A 23,154-nucleotide genomic window follows, 5' to 3' on the forward strand; every position below is an offset into this window, starting at 1 on the left:
AGATCAAACAATGACAGCTGGAAGTCAAAAAGTAAAGCTGCTAGCCCTGCAACAGCAACACAATTATGTACTGCAGAGTGCAGCAGGTCAGAAAAATGTTTCCTCACCTCCCGACAGAAAAATCTTTACTTTTTGGTGTTAAATCAAAATATTTATTACAGAAAAAAAGATGAACTGTTTGGATTCCGAAATGCTGCTCTGTGGGGCTCTTAGCCACTCACTCAGCATTCAAACTTTTCTCTCTGCATTGGGCTCCATGTTCATATCCCTTTTGTAAAGCAGGGCAGCTATTTTGGCAACCAGGAGGAGCAAATCCTGACAGCAAATCCAGACAACATCAAAAAAAGGTGTCTGGCTGATGTCATACCCTACAGCTGACCCGCTCTGTTATGAGCCAGAACATACCGCAGAACCTGGATACTCAGGGCTTAGAGCAAACATCGCAGGCCCTGTGGCATTACGCTTGTTGCCCCAAATAATTATTTTCTGTGAAAATGAGACATTTTCCATGGCAAAGCTTCCACAAAGTGGAAAAAACAACTTTCCATTGAAAGACAGTTGTGATGAGAAGCTCTCTGGAGGAGATCAAAATACAAAAGTACAAAACAGTAAGTAAACTAATATTTACCTGAATTACCCAAGACAGAGCAGACAGAAGTTCAAACAGGAAGACAGACCAAAACGGGGTTCCCTCAGAGGAATCATATGTCCCATATGGGAATATTCTCATATTTCCCAAACATTCCCTATATGGGAAAAGCAGGGCCCATAGTTCCCCACATGCAAAATGGGCAAGAGTTTAACACAGGTGTTTGGCTCCAAAACAAATAATTGGTGGATGCTCCCACCAGGTGCCAAAGCAAGATCCCCCTGCTGTCCCAGAGGAGGCAGCAGCTCCCAGCTCCACTGAAATTCAGCAAGAGCTACACAACCAAGGGTCTCACCCCCTGCAAGCTGAGGGAACAGAGGCTTTCTTCCAGAGGCTGTTGCTGTGACCATGGGGTCAGAAAAGAGCTGAGCACAGAAAGCATCTGTCCAGAGGCTCTGACCTCCAGGCAAAATAAGTCACTTTAAACAGGTGGTCACAAATTCTGTTATTTTCATTACACACTACAGACCAGAAATCCAACGTGCAGCTTGGGGGATGACTGACAGCTCACTTCTGCAGCTGAAGGCTCCACATTTTGAACATAGGAAGTGCTGCACTGCAGGCTCTGAAAAATACTAGTCCCAGGTATCTCTAATTAGGATTCCAAAACCACTGGATGCTTCTGATTTTAATCTGTGCCCACTGCCATCCCCCCTGTATAAAGCAGGGAGCCAAGAGCAGCCCTTTCCTCCCAGGGGTGTTGTAAAGATAAATTAATGTTTGTGAAGCACTTGGGATCTATAATGATGAGCACTCAGATACTACCGTGATAAAAAAAGACTAGAGAAAAATCAATAATCCCATCTTCAGAGCAGGACTTAAACAGTGTGTTATCAATAAGGCCTAGAGCCAGGCATTGAACAAACACAGGAAAACAAAGTGTAATCTGGCTGCTCATTAAGTGAGCACCATCCTTTGAGCACCTGACAGAGTTAGGAGACTGATAGGAAACAATATGGCATGTGAACTCATAAGGAAAGGCACTGACCAACTTAATTCTACACTTTTGAACAGTGGAGCACCTGGTTTTGCAACAGTTCCTTATGTTTCCATCCTCCCCTTTGTCCCAGCTTCTTCCATTACTTAAGGAGGCCTTAATTAACCATAACGACAGGTAGCAGAGCATGATTATTCTTATTTTCAGATGAGCAAGAAGTACAGAAGAGCCCAGCAACACGCCTGAGGTTAACCTCAGAGGGAAGTAAGGGGACAACTTGGATGATTTCAGCCTTAAACCTTTGCTGTGGGACAGCTCATGCACTAGCTGGGTCCCTGACTGAAAGACTGTACTTGTGCATAGAAAAGCTGTAACGATGATGTTTTCTGCATCCTGATTTAGGCAAAAAGGGAGAAATACTGAAATATTAATACTGACATATTCTAGAAATATTTGTAAGAGAATGAACAGCTGAGCACTGAAAATTATTTTCTTGCTGTGGAAAGCCATCCTCACACATTTTTAAGTGGCATTTCCAGACAAAACAAAGTCCATAGGTCCAATGCCCAGTTCCAGTAGACCCAGAATTTAGCATTGCAACTCTTGCCTGAGCAGAATGGGCAAACCTGAAAAGTCTCACTCACTGGGAAGAAACACCCAGGTCTTGCTGGGTTGCCATTGCTTCAGCCACAATTATTTCTTATATCATGAATAAAACTGAGGGGGGGAACAGGAAAGGATGGTTCCCCTGTCCCTAGGGTTAAGGACCAAATGTTATCAACAGGGCTAAAGCAGAGCCAGTCTGCGTGGTCTATGAGATAGCTATTCACCAAGGAGAACAGCAAATTAGAAGGAAAGTGCCAAGAACAGCCACCGTGCCTTGGATTAATGACAAGAAACAACATCTTTATGTAATAAGATCCAGTGTGTCTAGCACTGTAAACTGCAAAGAAAAAAATGAAACATGTACAAAAAAGCTGAAACACTTCCAATTTTGCTCGCGTTTTTTTCAGGCCTTGAGCACACTGGGACACCTCTTCCTGCCAAGGCAAAGAATAGAGAGAATCTGAGGAGTGAAGGCAGAGAAAAGGCAGTGGCAGGAAGAGCTCAGGAGTCAGAGAGTTCCTCATGTCCCTACGCCTAAGGAGCAGCCGCATGTTCACACACGCATGTTGCTCCACTGACAGCCCTGTCGCCTACTGGGAACCAGCACCAAGGAACAAAGCACCCGACTGCTGGCACTCAAAACACCAGTCTCATCCCTGATGAGAGCACCATACGAGGACAGGGTACCATTACCGATGTGCACAGAGAGCTGGTGCAATATGGCTATTAGCAGTCCATAAAAGCAGAGCTGCCTGCTGTGAAGCAGGAGGAGGACAACCAAACGATACACGTTCAGCATGGGTAATGGCAGATACCTCCCACACGCACACCCTGATTCAGATTCCCTTCATGTCACTTCAGCCAACAGGCAGGCAGCCCATGGGAAGCTAGGGATGCAGTTTAAGCTAGTAAATCAGGCTCCCTTTCTAGTCATTGATGGGGGACAGGCACCTCCACAGGCCATCCAGCCCACCTGCCTTGGACATCAGCAACTAGACAGCTCGCTTAGAGACTTGTCTTGTAGCCAGCTCGCCTCCACATCTCACCCCCTGTGACAGGCCTGTCTGAATTTGAGAAATCAACTCTCAGCCAAATAAACCCACTCCCAGGGGAGCGGGCTCTCTCTGAAGTGACTTGGGTCTATCAGCACAGTACTCACGAGCTCAAGAGCCATGCGATGCCAAGGTGCTGAGGACGCCTACACTATCAAGCCTGCAGGTGCTCCACAATGAGGTTGCAGCTGACTACAACCCCTTTTCTATACAAGCAGGTCTTGTTAGCAGTTCTCCTGGTGGTGCCCATGCAGAGGGGGTCCCACAGCTCTGCACAGGCTGTAGGCATCTGGGGCTCTCCAACTGCTCTCTGCCGCTCAGGTGGGGATGGCTGGTCAGACAGCCTAACGCTGCTGAAGGTGGATGGAAAACCATCCTGCAGAGCAGCACCATCAGCTGCCCTCCTGCCAGCTTTACATTCTTCTGGCCAGTTCCCTGTCACTCCACTTTGGAAATATGGATCTGTCCCCAGGCTCTGGCCAGCTTTAACCCCTGCTTATTCCAGGCTGCCTTAACTTCTGCTCTCATCAGCAAGCCCTCTCTCCATTTGACACACTGTTTCCCTGTCCCTTGGCTGCCACTCGAACTGTCCTTGTGCACCAGGACCTGAAGAAAAGGAGACACCTGGGGAGAGCCAGTGCAGGAGCAAGAGGCTCCCCACTACAACATCTCTGGGCATCACCTGCCACATTGGGGGCAGCTGCCAACCCCCATAAATACCCTCCTTGCATGAATGTAGAGCAGAGGCTTCATGGACGGTTTGCCTATGCCAAAGGTCAGAGCTCACTTAAGTTACATAGGAAGCTTGAAGGAGTCAGTTCCCAACCCAGGGGACACCAGATCTCCAGCTCCCCAGGGCACTGCAGCTGCCCTCTGCATACATTGCATCCCTCTCCTGTGTCTACCACACAGTGTTTCCCCATCACTGCTCTGAGGGAAAGCAGAAATGTCAGCTGAGGTTGCAATGCATCAGTGAGGGGTGGGGGGAAAAAAAACCAAACGGGTAAAGGAGTCACTGAGAACAGTAAGAGACAAAGGAGAGAGCACCCTGGGGAGGTGATATGATGAGATTAGAGAGATAGAAGCAGACATGCTTAATAAGGTAAGAGCTATCAAGGTGATAAAACATTAGATAAGGACCAAGGTGCCTACAACATAAAACAGATGGAGAGAGTGATTTGGGGAGAGGGCAAATATGTTTATATACTACTACAAGAGAGAAACTTCAAGGGAATGTTGCATGTACACCTGAGTGCTCTGCCTACAAGCCTCCCCCTGAGGAACACAATATTCATCCTTCCTCCTCTTCTAATCAGGGCTCTCTCACGCTGTCTTATCTTGCCTTCTGCCCAGACAGGGATAACCCACAAGGGAAATCTCAGACAGATGCTAAAATAAAAAAATAATTTAAAAAAAAAAAATCAATGGTGTCCCTACCCCACTGCCCATCAGGCTGCGCCACCCACTGGCAAGTGAACCACCTCTCAGACTCCCTCTGGGTTCATATCATCATCTGCCCTACTCAGTGGTCATTTTCACCCTCTGAAATTTAGCTCAACGCTAGAGAGAATAATTTTTACAAGTTGTCATTTTCTTTAAGCAACCTTTTAGTCAAATTAGACACTTAATTTGAATAAATCTCTCCCTTCAACGTCTGTTCTGCCCCCACCCTAAATTCCCTTCAAAACTGCTAACATGAGCTGTATCCATAAATTTTTTTATTTTCCTTTCTGCCTATTTAGGGGCACAGGCTGCTTCTATTAACAAGGTGGACTGGGTTCACTGATGATCCACTCCCCCAAAGCCTTGGTTATCTTTGTCTCCATTAGTATTAGGCTGTGTAACTGTCATTATAACTCCTGTGAACAAGCACCAGCTCCCAGGGGTTGAAAGCAGACTTTACCCAGGCAAACAGCAAGCAGCATTTTCTCATCCCTTTCATTAAGAAGTAACCACTCCTGCATGACCCTCAGTCTTTTACAAGGTTGTTTCTTGGATGCCCATCAAAGCCTGCGTTCATTCACCCCTACCCTTTCCTTCCAGGTCACTATCCCTCAGACTACTTCATTCTTGCAGTATCTCATTAGGTGTAGTCCTGGAAATTAAGCATGGCTCTAGAAAACCGATTAGTAGATCTTAAAACCACATACTGTGCTGAGTCTAAAGAAAAGGGCATGGGAACAGCACCCAAAGCTAACCCCATTATAGAAGAAACATTAGGTTGGGAGGGTAGGAGGAGCAGTTTGTAGAAAATAACACTTAAATAACTTTGAATACAATTTGACAAGAAAAGCCAGAAATAAGTAGTGTTTCTCTCACACAGACACCCAGCAAACAGTGGAAACAAAACCAGTTCCCTTTGAATCACCTGCATTTCTTGCTGACATATACTGGTGTTATGACTAAATCAGAACTTCTTGGCCTGTGGGAGCTTGAGCTGTTGTGAGAGTACAGAAAACACTGCAGATTTTGTGCAAAGCCACAAACAGGACATGCAAGAGTAATGCAACAGGCCTGGGCCTCTGTGCAATGAAAGAAAAACTTCTGCCCAGCCAGTGCTTTCCCACAGCAGACTCAGCCTTGCTGAATTGCCTGTGCACTCGATTGCTGTGCTACAGGTTTGTCCTCAAATGAACTTCAAGATGTGGTTGAGCCTCCAACTAGTCAGTAAGTTGATCAAGACCTTTCTTTGTAACCAGGGACTGTATCACAGCCTAGAAGGAAAAGGTCACTGTAATTAAATTTTTAGACCAAAGGCTCATATATGCTCAAGGAGGAGAGAGGGAAGACGAACATAAAGCAAACCATGAAGTAGAATCCAGTGTGTCCAGATTAGCCACAGCCAGGCTGACCTATCCAACCAAGGGAGAGGTAATCTCCCCCTTGGGGGGGGTCCCATCCTCTTAAAGCAAGCAGCTCATCTCCATGTTGCATCTATTTACCCAGCAGAGGAGATTCAGAGCCCATATTTGCCTTTTTCCTCTGAGGGAGCTCTTAATCCTGATCTGTTTTCAGCAGGAGGGACGGAGGATAGGACACTGCAGAGCCTGGGCAGGGACACTTCCCCAGCCTGCTCCTTCAGTGCTCCAGTCAGCAGGTAAACATGGGGTGGGCACCACCAGGTGATGAGATGGTAGTCTCCAACCCCACCCCTGCAGCTACTGCTCATGAGCAAGAAATCTCCAACAAGAGGTCGAGTAGACTAGAGCAGCTCCTGTTCCCTCCAGAGCTGGAGGTCCAGTGTCCCCCTGACAGGGAACACCCATCAAAAGGGCAAGTAACTTGAAAGCAAAGGAGGGGGGAAATAGTAATAAGAATTAATCAGAAAGGATGTTAATAAAGCAAGTGACCTGAAGTGTTTACAGACTCTCAGAAAGCCTACACAAGTCAGGGTGCAGTCAGAGGAATATAACAAAAAACAAATAAATGAGCATCTCTGGTTGGAACAAATGTCTGTCCAGGCTGGGCTGCAACACAGCTGCCCAGGGAAGTGTGTAAAAATGGGACGAGCAGACACAATACTTCCCTTAGGCACTCTTCCAGCTGCCAACCACTCTCAGCTCATGGGCTTCCTGAGCCAAATCAGGTTTCTATATTTTTCACTCCTCCTTCATGGATTCCTCCTAATGAGGGAGGAATGGCAACAGCAAAGAGAATAACACTTGAGGAAAGCTAAGGTGATACTTGATATCAGTCTTTATATAGGATAATAGAGAGACAGCATCAACATGTAGGCTTCCCATACATAATCTACTCAGATGTGAACTGCTATACTGCTCTTGCAAATGCAGATACATGTCTCATATCTTTGGAAGAAATTGGATGATATGCTGCTGTCTTGTATTGCGGATGTTTTATCAATAGCCTTAACCAGACATTTCAGTACCTGGGATCCTATTACAAAAATGATGGGCATGGGAACCCAAAAGATTTTCTGAACACTTTCTGGCTGTGATTACCAAAGGGTGGAAAAAACCAGCTCAAGCTTAGTGGAAGCCATCAATCCTAGGGAAGGATGCTAGTTCATTATGAAAGCCTGTTATTTTGTCGTCTGAGATAACATTTACTTTTTGTTCACTCCTTCACTTTTATTAACTCGTGCTGGTATAGTCCTGTAGCACATTTTGCCTTAAATACAGTAATATTTGTCTACTGAACTGTGTCTTGTGATGCTTTCTGATGCCAGACAGACAGAGTGTGATCAAGAAAAGCTGGAGACCAATGACCCAGGCTCACTTGCTTTGTGAACCATATCAAATGTACTTCATATCTTTCATTCCTTCCCAGCCCCCTCAAAAAAAAAAACCAAACCCAAAACCAACATGCACTTGCTGACCTGTCACCTGCAGACCTCAGTTGAATCAGCAGGAAGAACAGACAATTCCACCCTCTTAGAAAAGATCAAGCATGGTTCACAGGGAGGGGGAGGCAGCAAACAGTGGGCAGGACACACCATGCACAAGAAGATCACAAAAGCAAGATGCAGTACTTGTCACCTCTAAATGAGGTCTCCAGAGCTGAAAGATTCAGAATCAAGTCTGGATTGTTTTCTACATTTAAAAACAGTGACTGCTACAGGTGTTGAGATTTTTTAACCTAACCAAAACATGATCTAAATTACTAAGTGAATTTAACACTGGATTTTGTTGAGGACAGTAGTCATTTATTGTATCTGTTAACTTAATGGGCATGGGTTTCCCCCCCTTTTAGATTTCGCTCTCAAACTAGGTCATGGTGATTACACACATCCAGTCTGAAGCCAATGCCTCTCTGCTGGGGAAGAGGGAGGGAAGGGGGGAGGGAAGGGAAGAGGGAGAAGCAAAGGGTGATGGTATCACACGAGTGCAATATTTGTATCTAGGCAGAGTGCGGTACACATTGGTCCAAAACCTCATCAGCAGAGAAGGTTGAGCTTTCTTGTTTCTCCTGGGCTCTGCCATTGCCTGGATCCCCAGGCACTCAGTGACATCCATTACTTCAAGAGCTTTGCCTCTGCCAGCCAAGGTGGGATAAAGTCAGAAAAATCCTTGTGGATACTTTTACAACAGATTCTGCTCCTGCATCACCTCAACTGAGTTCAAGGCTTCACTGTACTGGGCATGGTTCAAGTCACCCCACTCTTGAGAGCAGACAGTCAAAGGGACCAGGCACCAGCTGAGGGGAAGGAAAGGGCTTGAGGAGGTGACTCCCCACCTGGCGTCCCCAGCTGCAGCAAAGGCAGGGTGAGAGAGAAGGCACATTTGTGCCCAGAGGGGACAGAGCTATATTGTACCCCAGCAGTAGGAAGAGGGGAGCAAGACCCAGCTAGCCTGAAGTTGGTGACTGCCTGATAGATGCTGTTATTTTGGGGAATGAGGAAAAGAGGAAGAAAGTGAGGAAGAATAAAGCGAAAGCAAACTAAAGCCTCAGAGGATGAAGAAACCTATCCTTGTGTCTAGCATAATTAGACAGCATGTCACCTCTACAGAAGAGAAAGTAAGAGGTAAGAAAAGTGATGGAAAGAAGAGAGATGCATGTTGTCAGAATATATTCTTTAAGCTTCTCATTATCTGCCAAATTTTTCTTGTCTTTCCCCCGCCCAGCATCTCACCACCACTGAGAAACTAGTTTGATGGAGCATCTTAAATACTTCATGCAGCCTTCAGACTCAAAATCCTTCTCTCCCCATCTGCTTCAGCCCAGCCCCGACAAAATTTCAGCAGGCCCATGGCCCACCCAGGCAAGTGCTCCTTTGACCCTCCTTCCTCTCAACCCACCTCTCTGTCTTCTCCTCTCCTGTCCTATTAAACCTCCTGTTTTTCCTCCTCTCCACTCTGCCTCCAGAGAAATCAAGTCCCAAATTGAATTTCTTCCTCCCTGTTTCCATGCTTCTTCCTCACAATTCCCTTCTCCTCAGCCGTCAGCCTCTTCATTTCCTCTTCTATTCATTTTCTGTTTTATTTTCATTCTTAATGAGACATTGCCTGAGGTCAGGATTAATAACCCACACTTCAGATACCCATTAATCCATCAGTAATCAAGTATAGGCACGAGGAGCTTGGCAGCCTGTTGTGCAGGAGGGAGACCCATTGACAAAGCTGCATGGGGGCCTGGGGACCATGCAGAGCTGGGGGGGGGGGGGGACAGTGATCAAAGGGGAGGCAAGCCTGGGGCAAGAAGGTGACAGGTTCTCCAAGGAGGGCTCCATTGGGGCAAGTCACCTGTAGCGAGACTTGAGCCCTGGTTTTCCCAAGTGAAAGGTGTTTGCACTGAGCCCTGCAAGCACAAAAGGGAAAAGTTTCTTTTCACTGAAAGTGCCTCTGGCTAAAACAGGAGTATTTCTGGCTGTCATGGAAAGGGGGCCTGGCATAGGACAGGGAACTTCCCCATGGAGAAGCAACAGCTTATTAAAGCAAGGAGATACTCAGCGTGCTGCACTCTGAGAAACAGGGGCATTTTGTCACCACTTTGGAGCTGCTCCCTCCTGGAGCAGGGGTTTGGCTCACCCAGGAGCCCCTGCGGCAGCTCCATCCTACTGAAGGGACTCCACCTCACCCAAACTGCTCATGAACCACAGGATGGTCACCCCCATGTACAGGAACAGCAGCAGCTGCTTCTCCCTTTATCTCCACTGTCCCCTTCACTCCTTCCTTAGAGATTATTTCCCTCCTGTTAGATGCTGAGGGAATAGCAGCTCAACTGTCTCACCATCAAAACAGGGGAGTGGAAAAAGGAAGTGATATTCTGCAGGTGGAGATGGAGGATGATTGTAGGCACAGAGGAGTAAGGGCCATTCTGGCTGCACAAGACTCTGCACCACAGCAGCTGTTAGACAAAAAGACCACAGCAAGTAGTAGGGAGAAACATTGGGCCACAACCAGAGGACCGGGGTGAGCAAGATGTTGAGGGGCAAGGGGCGAGAAGGCCATTGAGATCCGATGGGGCTGGTCCCCAGCACCTTGCAATGGGGGAGAGTGTGGCTTACCCAGCTGAGGGGCTGAGTCAGGGCCAGCAAAGGCACCAGCAGGTAGCAGGTCCAGAGTTGGATGGGTCACAAGGCAATGTGAGATAGACAAAGGTGAGAAGAGTTTATAGAAGAGCCAAGAGAAGAACTAGGCAAGAAGAACAGGGTTAAAGTATCATCTCATGTCCTCTCCTTGCTACTAATCCCTCTAGGTCATGTTACCTATAATACCTTGCAGTCAAGGATCTTTTGATAATTCCATTATGGCACCATTAACTTCCTCTTCAGTCATTATTGAGTATGTTAATTAACACCAGACCTCCACCAACCCAGTTCTGCTCCTGCTTACCTTAGTGGGAGTATTACCATTAGTTCTACTGCCTCCAGTCCTGCACCCACACTCCTGGCTTCCCAGAAAGGTCTCTTCTCCCTCCCTGCTTTGTTCTTTGTGCAGAAGCAGTGGCAGGTGCTCTCCCGGGCTCCCACGACGTGGGAAAGCAAGACTTTTGCCTTGGGTGGCAGGTATCAGGGAGGCTGCTTTACCCAGCCCATGTCGGGGAGTAAGTTGTAGAGACGCCCAGGCGCTGTAGAGTGCGGGGGCCAAGGAGAGCATGCTACAGTGGGAAACAGAGCGCCTTCGCTCTGCATTGTGTTAATCTCCTTGCCATTCTTCTTTGCCTGAATGGGATTAGAGAAGCAACAAGGGAGCTTCACTGCCAGGCTCACTCCATGGCAACACATCAGGTTTAAAGACATACCAGCTCCTAGGAGCACTAATGCACTGCCTCATCTTATTCCCCAGGTCCCCTTTCCTGCACCTTCTCCATGCTCCAGCTTGCCCAGCTGTCGCAGGAGTTCCTGCCTAGTGGTTCTCCCTCAGAAGGACAGATACACAGAGAACTAGTGAAGTACCTGAACCGAGAACCTCCGCAATGCTTGGGCATGCTATTGCCTCTTCTCTTGGACCTTCCCCCTCTTTCCTTCCAGCAAGACCTGCCGTGAGAGCATACCCAGGGCGACATCCCACCAACTCACAGGCAGCAGCTAAGCACAGGCTCTTCTGGGAGCTCAGCTCCCTGCCTGCAGTCAGAGAAGAAGGCAGAAGATGTTCTGCTTTGTCTGCTCTTCCCACTGGGCCTTTGTGAAAGCAGAGAAATGACAACTCAACAGCTGCCTCCCTGTCTGGGGGATGGGGTAGGAGGTATGAGTATTTGGAGGAAAGGAGAATAAATCCTAACAAAGCACAAACCAAGTGAACCTGAAACTCAAACCCAACTTTTCCGCTCAGATTTCATTTTGTTTCAGTAAATGCCTGGTTTCAACAGAAGCATGAAAACAGCACAGACACAAAGGCTGTCCTTTATGGCACATTCAGCCTGACCAAAACAAGAAAGGTGGCCAAAGTTTTGCAAGAACTTGTTCCCTTTTGTAAGATTTATACCCCAGTTTGAGAAACCCAAGAGGCCCTGAACTGGGGTTAACAAGCAGAGCTCTCTGGAAGTCAGCAGAGTGGTGCCAATTTATTAGCCACAGCAGATATGGCACAAACGCCTGAGCACTTACCTGCACTGAGCTCAATATCTTTGGAGGCTCAGCTCACCTTGCATGCAGCCAGCAGGCAGGGGCAGCCCCATGCCCACCTCTGCCAAAATGGGGCCTTCCCATCACCAGCCTTCAGACCATTTCCTGGGTATGAACTCCATCCAGTCCCTGTAGCACATCTCGCTTTTCAACCAAATCACCACTCGCATCTCTCACTGGCCAGACCACAGGGTGGTGCCCAGGAAGGGCTGGGAGGGCTCCACTCCCACCATCAACACACAGTTCCTTGCACTGGTGGTTTACTCTGGGATCCCAACACACCTGAGCCACATCTGAGAGCACACTGATTTTAACTGTCTGATGATGCACTTCAGTCACTACCCTCCCTATCAGTGGCCTCCAGCTGGCCCAAAATACAGCAGCCCACTAAATTTCCTCCACCATGGCCTATCCTCTCATCATAGCTCCACAGTCTTCCCCCTACACCTTGAACAGTAACACCAAGTTTAAATCCCCATCTTCCAGCCAAAAGCTTTTAGCTCCCCTCAGAATTCTAAACATCGGTGGAAGGGCTTCCCTTTACCCTGTATCCCTCTGGCATCACCCAGCCAGATGCACAGGGAGGTACAGCAAGTCTTTCCTACGGATAATTGCAGAGGAACTCGCCAACGGGTTCAAATATTTACCTAAGCCTCATCAATGCAAATGTCTTCTAATCCTCCTGTATCTTTCAGGGACTGCAAGAGAATGGTGAGTGCACCTCTGATTTATACAGATGCATATCAATTAGAGTAATAAAGAACTCATTTAGATTATTTATTATGTAGCAATTGTATCACTATTAGTCAAATATATTTATTCTGTACGTATCATGAATATAGAGAGTTAATAATATAAAAGCAATATATACATTGCAGTAGCAGTTCCTACACTTTCTTCTGTCCAATTCTCAGTGCATTTTGATGGCCTGACTGCCGCCTGAACACATGTTTTTGCCAAGAGCCACACTGCCTCCATAAGAGCTATATCCCAGCCTGCATCTCAGTATGCACATGTTGAAGCGGGGGGAAGATTGAGACATAACAATCTCATGATAACGCATTTGAGGCCTCTGTGCAATTTCCAAAACACAAGCATGTGGCTAAGTGCCTGAGGGCACCAAGCATAAGCAACACAGTTGGTGGGGAAGGGGTGCAGAGATAAGCCTTATAAATACAAAGCTTCGCTGCTGTTTGGGGGAAGCGGTAGGGTCTCGGAAGAGGTCATTTAGTGGGATGAAATAATCCCAGGTGTAACTATTAAGTCCAGAAAGTAAAGACTTTGCATCAGATTCTCTACTGGGAATTTCTCTTTGTGTTCCTGAAAAGCTGCCTGAGACCCATGAAAATGTTAATCATCAGAAAAGAATAATCCTGTGTCCAGTGGGGAGAGGTGTCATAGTGATGGATGAGGAAATCCTTCACGCACACAAACAAGAATGGGAAATGCCATAGGTATAAGACACAGTCTCAAGTGCATGACACTAATCTGCTTAATCGCACTCAAGAACTACCCAGAGAAGTCAAGTGGCTGGGGAAAGAAATAATCACTTTTGTGCTCTCCTGCTAGAGCTGTCTAACTTGACACCTTTGCTCCCACTGATGGGAGCACAGACATGTTCTGTCCTGGGACGTTTGTCCCAGGTCATTCAGCCACTCTTGCCTCTGCACAGCAGTTCGCACCTCTATTTCAAGTGATACCCAGCATCTTCCCACTTTCCCCACTGCAATGCCCTCAATGACAGCTTCCCCCAGGACTATGCTCTTCCATCCCTTGGAAACTCTGCCCAGAAATGCCTCAACAGCAGCACACCCATGCCCACACATACCAGCGGTTGAGGACACACTGGCCACTACCACAGCCAAATAAGCCTTGGTCATTTTTGTTGCCCAGAAACTTAGGAACATATCTCCTAGGTTGAGCGCAAGAAGAGGGGTGGGCCAAGTGCCACAGGCAATCTTTTGAAATGTAAAGCTGAAAGAAAGACTCAGCTATGCCAACATGACAAAACCGGGACTGTCAGTGCATTTAACTACTCTTCCAGAGACACCTGGTATTTATCTCCACTATGTTTGTCTCAGCAAAGGGGAGATGTTGGCACATGCACTAGCTTCAGGGGCTTGCAGCAATTCCTCTGGCTCTACCTCCTTCCCCTGCCTCTCCCTATGATGTTGCAGGGGAAAGGACAGAGGGGCCTTGCTCCAACCACAGCACTCAGCCTGTCTCCCTGCCTATGGGGAACAGGAAAAAGAGAAAATACAGGGACACAATTTGCCATAGCACAAGGACAAGGGGACACAAGGCCATATTCAAACAGGGCAGAGATAAAAAGGAGTCAAAACAGAAACACAGGTCAGGCCCCTGCAAACACAGGTATCGTTGGACAACACAGTGATGACAGATTCCCTTCTGTCCCTAAACTACAGCCATGCAACCGTGGCCCAACACATCCAAAATGACTACAGCCCTGGCATTTATGACTCCTTCTAGGAGTCAAATTCAGTAACACCCAACTCTGAAGTCCTAGCTGAGTTCCCACCCCAGGAACCTGGGTTACAAGAGTCAGGAGTTTCCAGAAGGTCTGAGTAACCTCGAAGCTGCCACCTTCCTCCTCCTCATACAGGAAGGTCCAAGTACACACTTAATGCTACCTCTGTACCTCCAGACCATGCTGAGAAGTCCCATGGAGCAGGATAGCCTCAAGCAGACCTCCCCAGCCTGTTCTCCCCCCGCCTTGCAGCCCTTGGAAGATATTCTTCCATGGGAAGTTCCCCTTCACCCAGGGAAGGGAGCACATTTTGCCTTCTGCAGTCTACCTATGATCTGGATTCATGTCTCACACCCAGCCAGAGAATCCCTGACGTGACAGCTCAGGGAAATCAAATGAAGTGCCAATCCTATTTCATTTTTCAGTAAAATAACCCCCATATGGGAGAAAACACAGTTTCCCCAGACATCTGTCACACATTCCAGAAAAATGCATTACAGGCATGCCACTAAGTGTGAAATAGATTTTTAAAAGTTAAAAAGCTATTGGATATTTAAAGGATGTGTGACATATCACAATATGCTAGAAATGCATTTTAAAGAAATAACAGCACCTCAAAGATACTGTGGAGGGATGCAATTAATTCTGTGCTTTGGAAAAAAAAATCCCAGGTTATAAAGGAAGGGGTTTTTTAAAGTACCTACTTTAATAGTTAACTATTGTATTGTAGGGGAAACTTGAGGCTTCAGTGAGAGCTGAACTACATGGTAGAAGGCTGTATGCAGTTACACTGACAACACTAATTTTAATTAATCCTACCCCAAACTCTTCTCCCTTCTAACACCCAGTCTCATTTGCTTAGAGCTTCATCTGACCAGCAGCTTGAGCTGAAACTTCCATAGCAGGTATGAGGTGGGTTTGGGTTGGGGTTTTTTTGTGGAAAACTAAGTTGAATTTCAAGTTGCCAAAAAAAATATGTTGTTTTGTCTGTGCAGAAGCATTCGAGAGGTTTTTTTGACTAGCACTTGTTGCTTGATGCTCTGAAACACTGCTTTCACACCGGGCAGCAGGGTAGTCTGAGATCTCTTTTGCTCATCCTATAACAACCCATCCAAACAGAGATAAATTAGCAGCTGCCATGGGCAAAAAAAAAAAAAAAAAATCATGCTTTGAATATGCTCAGGAGAGTTTGTTTTGATATGCCTCAATCCAAGAAATTAACACAGAATTAAGGATGAATGTGGAACCTCAGTTTCTCCCTCTCCACACTGCCTTTCCAACGCAATCTTTCACCACATACTTAGACTTCTTTTTCCACAAGATTCCTGCATCCACAGGACGAGATGGCATTCAGTGAAGACTGATGTGACACCTATTTAGCCAATGGGTCTTACAGACGTGTGCTGACAGCAGGGAAACACAAATAAGCAGAATTGCAGCACGCAGACTCTGGGGCAGGGAGATCACTTCGCCCCACCAACCCTACATGTGATGCTCCTGTCCTGTCCTACCCCTTCTCACTCCAGCCTGAGCCCTCCAGCCCTGCCAGCTGGCCTCCACTCAGGCTCACTGCCCCAGCCTTTGCCTTCTCAGCCAGCTTCCTCCCATCCAGATCCTCACACCCCCCATCATCATTACCTGCCCCTCCATTAGCTTTGCCCAGCCCACCCAGTCCCTTCCTTCTCCAGGCTGCTCACTCATGCCATCGCTCCCCAGTCCCTCCCCTCTGGTGAGCAGATATCTGGTGGATAAGCTTTCCACCTCAGCTCCCTGCTGGCTGCCTGACCCTCCGGACTTACTTTCCTTCTGGGCTTCTCGGTCCCCCATTCCAGTATTCTTCCCAGGCTTTTTGCCTGGTCCCTGTCTCCCAGATCTCAAATTAAAATTTCATTAAGGGATAAAATGGGAAAAGTTGGGCAGCTTTAGAATACCACGTTACCACCTCATGTAACAATGAAAACTAAGTCTTCTTTGGTTCTGTTTGTGTGCATGGCCCTCATATAAACCATGTGACTTCAGAGATCCCGTTGGGCAGGAGATGAAGAAAAAAAACATTACTCAGCACCCAGCAAAGAATAAACTATATTATCAGGAGGTCACCCATGTAGGGAAAGACAACAGGGTCAACCTATAAGAAATAGAAACTAGGAGGCTGTAGCATGGGACAAACGAAAAGCTACAATGAAATAGTGAGAAGACTGCTGCCTCCAAAGGCTTTTCCTGTATAAAACAAGTGGGCTACCATCTAGGGCCCCTTCCAGTCACTAAAATCCCATTTCCAAAGAGGGGTCTAGATAGGAAGACAAGAAGCATTTGCCAGCACAGAGGCTGCTAAACAGAGGGTCAACAAGTATGGAGAAGAAAGGAGCAAACTCCAAAGCAGGGAAGGATCCTACTCCATCAAGGAAATGAATCGGAAAGGAGCCACAGAGAAAGAAAAAAGCAAGCAAAAAAAATTGCCTTGAAGAAAAAAAAATAACGTCCTTCATTAAGAAATATCACAGTTGGCCAGTGGCACTGAACATCAGGCAATACCACAAAGGCAATATATTATTATTGTTGCACTTCTGTGAGTGTGTCTTTTTTAATATAATTCACTTATGACACAAACACTTTCAAGGCCTTGCCTGAATCTCACACATGGACAAAGCAGAGCCTGCCAGATTCTCCGATAAAACCAGGACACTTACTCAAAGCAAAAATTACATCACGAGTTTGTAAATATGTGGACAAAAACAATGACAAAAATTGTAATACATCACAAAGTATAATTTTCTCAAATATGTTTTAGCTTAATTATTGATAACAATGCTTGTTAACAGCACCTGCTAGCTGGCTAGTAAATAATCTGTAGTACATTTTGTAGAAAATAACTACATTGTATTCATAGGGGGACTTATTGCTGCACTAGAGTGCCAAGTTCTTGGCTGAGAAGCAAGATGCAGAATACAGGTAAATGTAGGAAGCTTCCTTTTAGAGTGCATGAATGATGGGGCAAGGCAGATTTGCCAAGTACACCTTCATGGTGTTTTAGTGTGCTCCCAAACAATAAGCAGGACTTGTAAGGCAAGCAGAGATTTTGGATCTCTGACTTGAGAGACTATCAGCCTCTGCATGGAAGAAAATATTTCTCCACTCTCAAATATTGAGCTCCTGCCTCTTCCATGACATGAAACAGAACAGCTGCTCTTTGCTCCAAACTGCCTGTTTCAATAGGGAGGTTAATATTTTACCATGCGTTTTCTTTCCATTCCTTCCCTTCTTCTTGCCTGTTGAGGCAAATCTCATAGCTAACATTACAAGCACTGGATTCGGCAGCTTTCTCCTGTATGAATTTGTACTGATGTTAGTCCTTTTCATCCGTGACTCTTTAAGAACTGAAATCCCATGAGAGGTACATTGGTTCACTCTGCCTCTCAAGACATCCGGTTACTTCAAGCTACAAGTGACCTGAAAGCCCTTGTGGCATTTCAGCATTTATGCTACTCTGGGGAGGCAGCGAGAAACAAAACCAAGTTATTAAAGCAAAGATGAAACAGCTCTCGCAAAGGTTTTGCGGTTGGGAACAAGGCTGAGACAGCAGGGTTGATTCAACTTTTGTAAGCAAACCCCTTAAGCACCTTACCCAGCTTCCAAGCTGGGGCACAGGGCAAGGAGACCATGGCTACACAGCTCCCAGCCAGCATACTGAGCTCACATCTGTCTGCATCTGCCTACAAGAGCCAGATCTGGTGAGCAGGGAGCTGGCTATCTCCCAGAGGGGACCAGGGCCAGCTGCTCCAGCAGCAAATCCCACCTGAGCTGGTCCAGGGGATGCCCACCTGCTGGCACCCTGCCCCACAGAGCAGGGCCTTGGTTTCTGCTCCCAGGGTGGGCGCACCCCTTGTACCCTGCCATCCATCGCAGTCCTACTGCAATCAAGCTCTCCTGCACACTGACAGCTCAGGATGGGGATGTCAAGGATGCCACTTGCACATTGGAGGGCATAGGGGGATAGGTGCTGACGTAGGCAGGGAATAATGCTCTAGATGGGGATGGAAGCACCCTGTGAGGATGAGGAGGGTGAAGAGCCAACAATCCCACCACAGCATAGACACCAAGCTTGGGTCACTGCTTCAAATATCACCACCCTTCCATCCATCCAGCCCTGCCTCTCATCAAGATCACCAAATTTCCCACTGCCCTCACTCCTCACTTGATTCCTCACTCCATCCCCCCCACTCTGCCCCCCTTCCTGCCCTCCCATAGCCCTATACTGTCCCTCCACTGTGGGTACCCACAGATATGGGAAACCCACTCTTTTCACAGGCAAGCTCTACACATCTCTGCAGAGCCATAGCCTTTTCCCTGCTTCTAACTAAGCCAATGAGTTATGCCCTCTGCTTAAATGCTACCTTCAGACCTTCCCTTTAGCTCCTGACCATTCCCCCCAGGAAGCCTGTTGTCCGCGATACTGGCTAAGAAGGGCACTCTACAGAAAGAGCCAATTCAAGGGCAGCAGCAATCAACAGAGGCAGGCTGCTAGCAGCAAAACCTGGGAATGACAGCAAGGGAAGAAAAAAAAAAAAAAAGGAGAGGGAAAAATGACAGACTGCCACAGATGGAGAAAGGAGAGGGGAGAGACAGGGTGGCTAGTCACAGGAGGGGCTGCTGGAGGAGTTGCGGGGACTCGGCAGCTCCAAATCACACACTCGAAGAGGGGGAGCAACGGCAGCTTTCATAGACTCAAGCACGGTAGGCGATGATGAGGGGAGACTGGGGGAGAGAAAACTAAAGGAAGAAAGGATAAGCAAAGAGTGTGTTTTTTATCATTAGCAAGGACTGATTTCTCTCTCCTCCTGGAAGAGTTGCAGTACATAAGTGTAAATGGCACCATTGTCTCAGGGGACAGATGGTCACCCACATCACAGCTCTGCGCCTCCCTCGTCCCACCCAAGGGAGCCGCTCCCCTCCCCTGATCTGCACTGATGCAACAGGCAGGGAGGAAGCTGGAGAAAAGGGAGGCAGGGACAGGCATCCTTCAGGCAGGAAGGTCAGGCTAAGCTCTCCATCTCCATCCCCACTGACCTGCAGTCAGGGCTGGGCAGGTGAAAGCTGTTACAGCCACAGCACTGCACTCAAACTCCAGCCCCCAGACCAGACAACCCATCCAAACTCCTATGCGGGCCTTCCAGGAGGAGGGTTACACCACCACCACACCACCTCCTTACTTGCTTCACTGGTCCTTGATGGCAGTCAATAAAGATCAAGCGCTCATGCTGATTCTCTCAGATCTATCGGCTGCCTTTGACACCATTGATTACAAGAATTTGTTGAGATGCCTGCCAAGCTCAGCAGAGATTTGCAGCATGGTGCTGGAGTAGCTGTTCCCAACCTAGATAGCCTCCACTTATCATTCCCCATCAGTTTCTGTCTTACATCTTCATAATCACACTTCATCTCTCCTTTTACAAGTCCAGCTGCACTCTTATCTGCCTTCCTTGCTCAGCTCTGCCGTCTCAGCTTCCTTCCCTAGTTGCTGGTCACAACTCTGCTGTCCTCTCCAGCCAGAATAAAAAGCATTCCCTTTGGCAAGCCTGTGCCCTCCTCCAAAGCTTTTCCTGAAATGATCCCTGCTCATTTCAGCAGCAGAGCCCAGAGCACCCCTCCAGGGAGGAGAGGCAGGTAGGGCAGTGGAGCCAGCAGCATCCCCTCCCTGATGGAGGAGCACAGCTGATGTGAGGCAGCACAGTGCAAATTCATGGCCCAAAGAGCAGCAGCAACCAGCTCCGTCCCTTTTAACAGCCTGGTGGCACTTCCCACCACTGCTCAGCTCTCCTCCCACTGCCCCCACCAGCAAGAGACTGCAAACCCCATTTCAGAAAAGCACACTTCAAACAGGACCTCCTTTGCCCCTGCCCCATGGCACGCACTGAAGCACAGGAGAGGCGGTGGCATGGAGATGTGCAAGGGACTTGGGGAAGGGAGTGGCCAAGGTGTGCTGGGCCAACCAGAACCAGTGGGCAAAGTGAGCACAGGACAGAAATGGGTGCAAGCTTGAGCCTGGTCCATCTTACACCACGCTGCAGCCTTCCTACACCTTCATCTTCCAAAGACAGTGTCTCTCTAGGACTATAAAGATCTTCCCAGCTTAGAGGCTGACAGCTTGGCAGCCTCTTTGCTCCTCTTCTCTCCACAGGTCTGAAATAGGCCAAGTTTTTCAGACAGTCTTTCCTCTTAACCATCCTGGGACCAGCTGCAGGCCATTTGCTGCAGAAGAGCTGCAACTCTGTTAACTATTCCTCACCTGAAGCAGCTCCTGTCAAGCATTACACTCAACACACAGCAAATTCAGCTGGCTGCAGGCCCTTCCCCGTGGTCTGGGGTGGGAAGAGTGTCAAGTCCTCAAATAGGCAGCTGGTCAATTTGTTAGTGGTTAATTGCATTATTTAATCACATTGTTATGACAGAACATGCAATTAGAGGTCTGGTCAGAGTATTTTATAGGTCTTAAACTCAAAATGTGTATTTTTATTGCCCTTTCTATTTCTCCAAAAGCCCCCTCCAGCTCCCTCACACGCACTGCTCCAGTGTTCAAGAAGGCTGAAAAAGGCAAACTGACCATTTTTCAGAGTAAATGGTTCTCATCTCCAAGGCAAAATATATTCCAGTGAATAAACACAATATGTTCCAGAAGGGTTTTTCAGCATTTGTTTCGGTTCAGCAACGCACTTTGCAGAGGGATGGGGATGTCCCCCAAAGCAGGCACCACTACCATCCCTGCACTGGGCAGAGCACATCATCCCCCTCCTCTGACCTGATGCTACCGGGTACCCCCCAGGCTGGCACAAACCACACTGTCTGTACTGGATAACACTGTACTATGACAAGACAAGACCAAGCTTCCCAACATAGCCTGAAGAGCAATGGCTGGTGCAGATAGGTCTGTTTTCACTAGGCATAGCAGAGCAACACTGATTTACACCAGACAAGGATGTGACTTTCATCCTTTACTCCCTCCTGCCTGCTTCCCCACACCTTCCACATTCATTGACCAGAAATCCAGGGCACATACTGAGATAACCTTGTAAAAAGCTGTTGCAGTAAGAGTCCTGGCCCCACTTTCCTGAAGCACCAGGGCATGGAACATTAGGAGGTCTTTTATTGCTTTTGGCACATATTGGAGAAACAGGGCAGTACAACGTATACACAGAAAAAATAAAACACCTCTCCTAAACCACAGTCTCCTCTCAATATTTTGCACTTAGTCCTTCCTCCAACAGTAGGAGTCTATCCTTCAGTAACAGGGAAAATCCTCAGAGCTTTGCATGAAGAAAAAGAATTTTTTCAGCCTTATTTCTGATTTTTTTAGACCCTATGAACATTAAAGCTTCAGACAGTCAGAGATCTGCTTTTCTCTGTGCTGTTGTCCTGCTTCATTTCCAAACCATGGTCTTTGACTTCTCACTATAAAAAACCTCCAGAGAATAAGCTAAAGGGATGGGAGGCAGTCAGATATCCTGTCTCAGCATTTATGCTCAGATATACAGGGCCAGCTTGCAAGCCAGCCAAATTTAGACCTCATCCCTTTACATCTGCCCACTTGCCTGGAATTGCGTACATCTCGCATACACACAACCCAGCCAATTTTTTACAGATCACAAGCATGCAAATCCCCTTCAAACATATCCATCCCTTGCGTGCTACTAATGACAACACACAAGTTTAAATTCCATTTACACCACGTCTGACTGTGCAAATAATCCCTCTGAACTTCCCATTGTAAACTTGCACATCAAACAACCCACACTAATGACACTCCCTTGTCACTAGTTTTGCAGAGGCAGCTTCCTTCCCAACTACTTGTGTAGGTCCTGGGCACTATCATGCCCCCCCTGCCTCTGCCTACCAACCACAACTGGGAAACAGGGTTTCTATCCCAGGAAAGAAGCTGGGATTTACAGAACTACTTTTCCCAAACCAGAGTCCAGGTCAATGGTGTGCCTTTCCCTTCCCCCACAAAACTACGATTACCTGATATTTCATTATGGAAGTACTAAAACGTTCCAACTGCACCATTTCCAAAACCAAACCTGCTCTCTGCATTCCCCTTTGCCTCCCTCCATAGCATCTGGGGAACAAAACAGCATAGCAATCCCTGCAAGCCGCTATCCAGACACTCCCTCTTTAGTAAAGAAGAAAAAAATAGGCACTCCAGAGAGTGACTTTGCCATCTGAAGGGACAGTTAAGTTAAGCATACTGAATTTCCTGCTACAGATGGCAGCCTGTCAACTATCTATGGAAAGAGCCTGGATGCCGGGTTTTCAGATGGGTAGAGTTAGATGGGGTAAAGCCCAGCCATGTTCCCAAGAGAAGAATTAACAGGGAAATGAAGGGTCAGTTCACAAGCATAGGAAACGACTGCTTTTAAAGCTCATATTATTAACACAGAAGGGGAGGAGAGCAGTTGAGGATAGATTGGTCCTGGGGAGATGGCCGTGTTGGCCCGGTGCGTGCTTTGCCTTCAAATATTAATCAAGTTTATGGACATTTGGCTTATTACAAGTCACCCTTATTTGCTAATAGAAAACTTCATTCCACCAGTAGGGAGCTTGGCAGAGTGGCAGAAAACCCAGCAGGATCAAAAGCAGGCTTGCCCCCTTTTAAAGCTTGAAAAGCATTCAACACATGCCCAAGGGAACACTGATGCCACCAACACCGCACATCCACTGGAGAGCTCTGGATCAGCTCAGTTTCCCATGCAACAGGAGCGACTGTACAGTTGATTTAGCACAGTGTGGAGTGCAGAGAGGTTAGACAACCTCTTACAGGAGGAAAAAAAAAAAAAATCACCTTGCACTTGTTGGATCTTGGGTATACAGATGTATCTGTTGGCTGGAAGGAGGCCTACAGAGCTT

At 47.3% G+C, this 23,154-nt stretch overlaps 1 protein-coding gene across 1 annotated transcript in view; it reads right to left on the reverse strand.

Moving 5' to 3' along the window:
- CACNA1I (calcium voltage-gated channel subunit alpha1 I) overlaps window positions 1-23,154 on the reverse strand; it is a 161,437-nt gene that overhangs the window by 132,688 nt on the left and 5,595 nt on the right. The gene's annotated exons all lie outside the window — the stretch shown is intronic.

Source organism: Pelecanus crispus, chromosome 1, assembly GCF_030463565.1.
Source record: "Pelecanus crispus isolate bPelCri1 chromosome 1, bPelCri1.pri, whole genome shotgun sequence".
Lineage (NCBI taxonomy): Eukaryota > Metazoa > Chordata > Aves > Pelecaniformes > Pelecanidae > Pelecanus > Pelecanus crispus.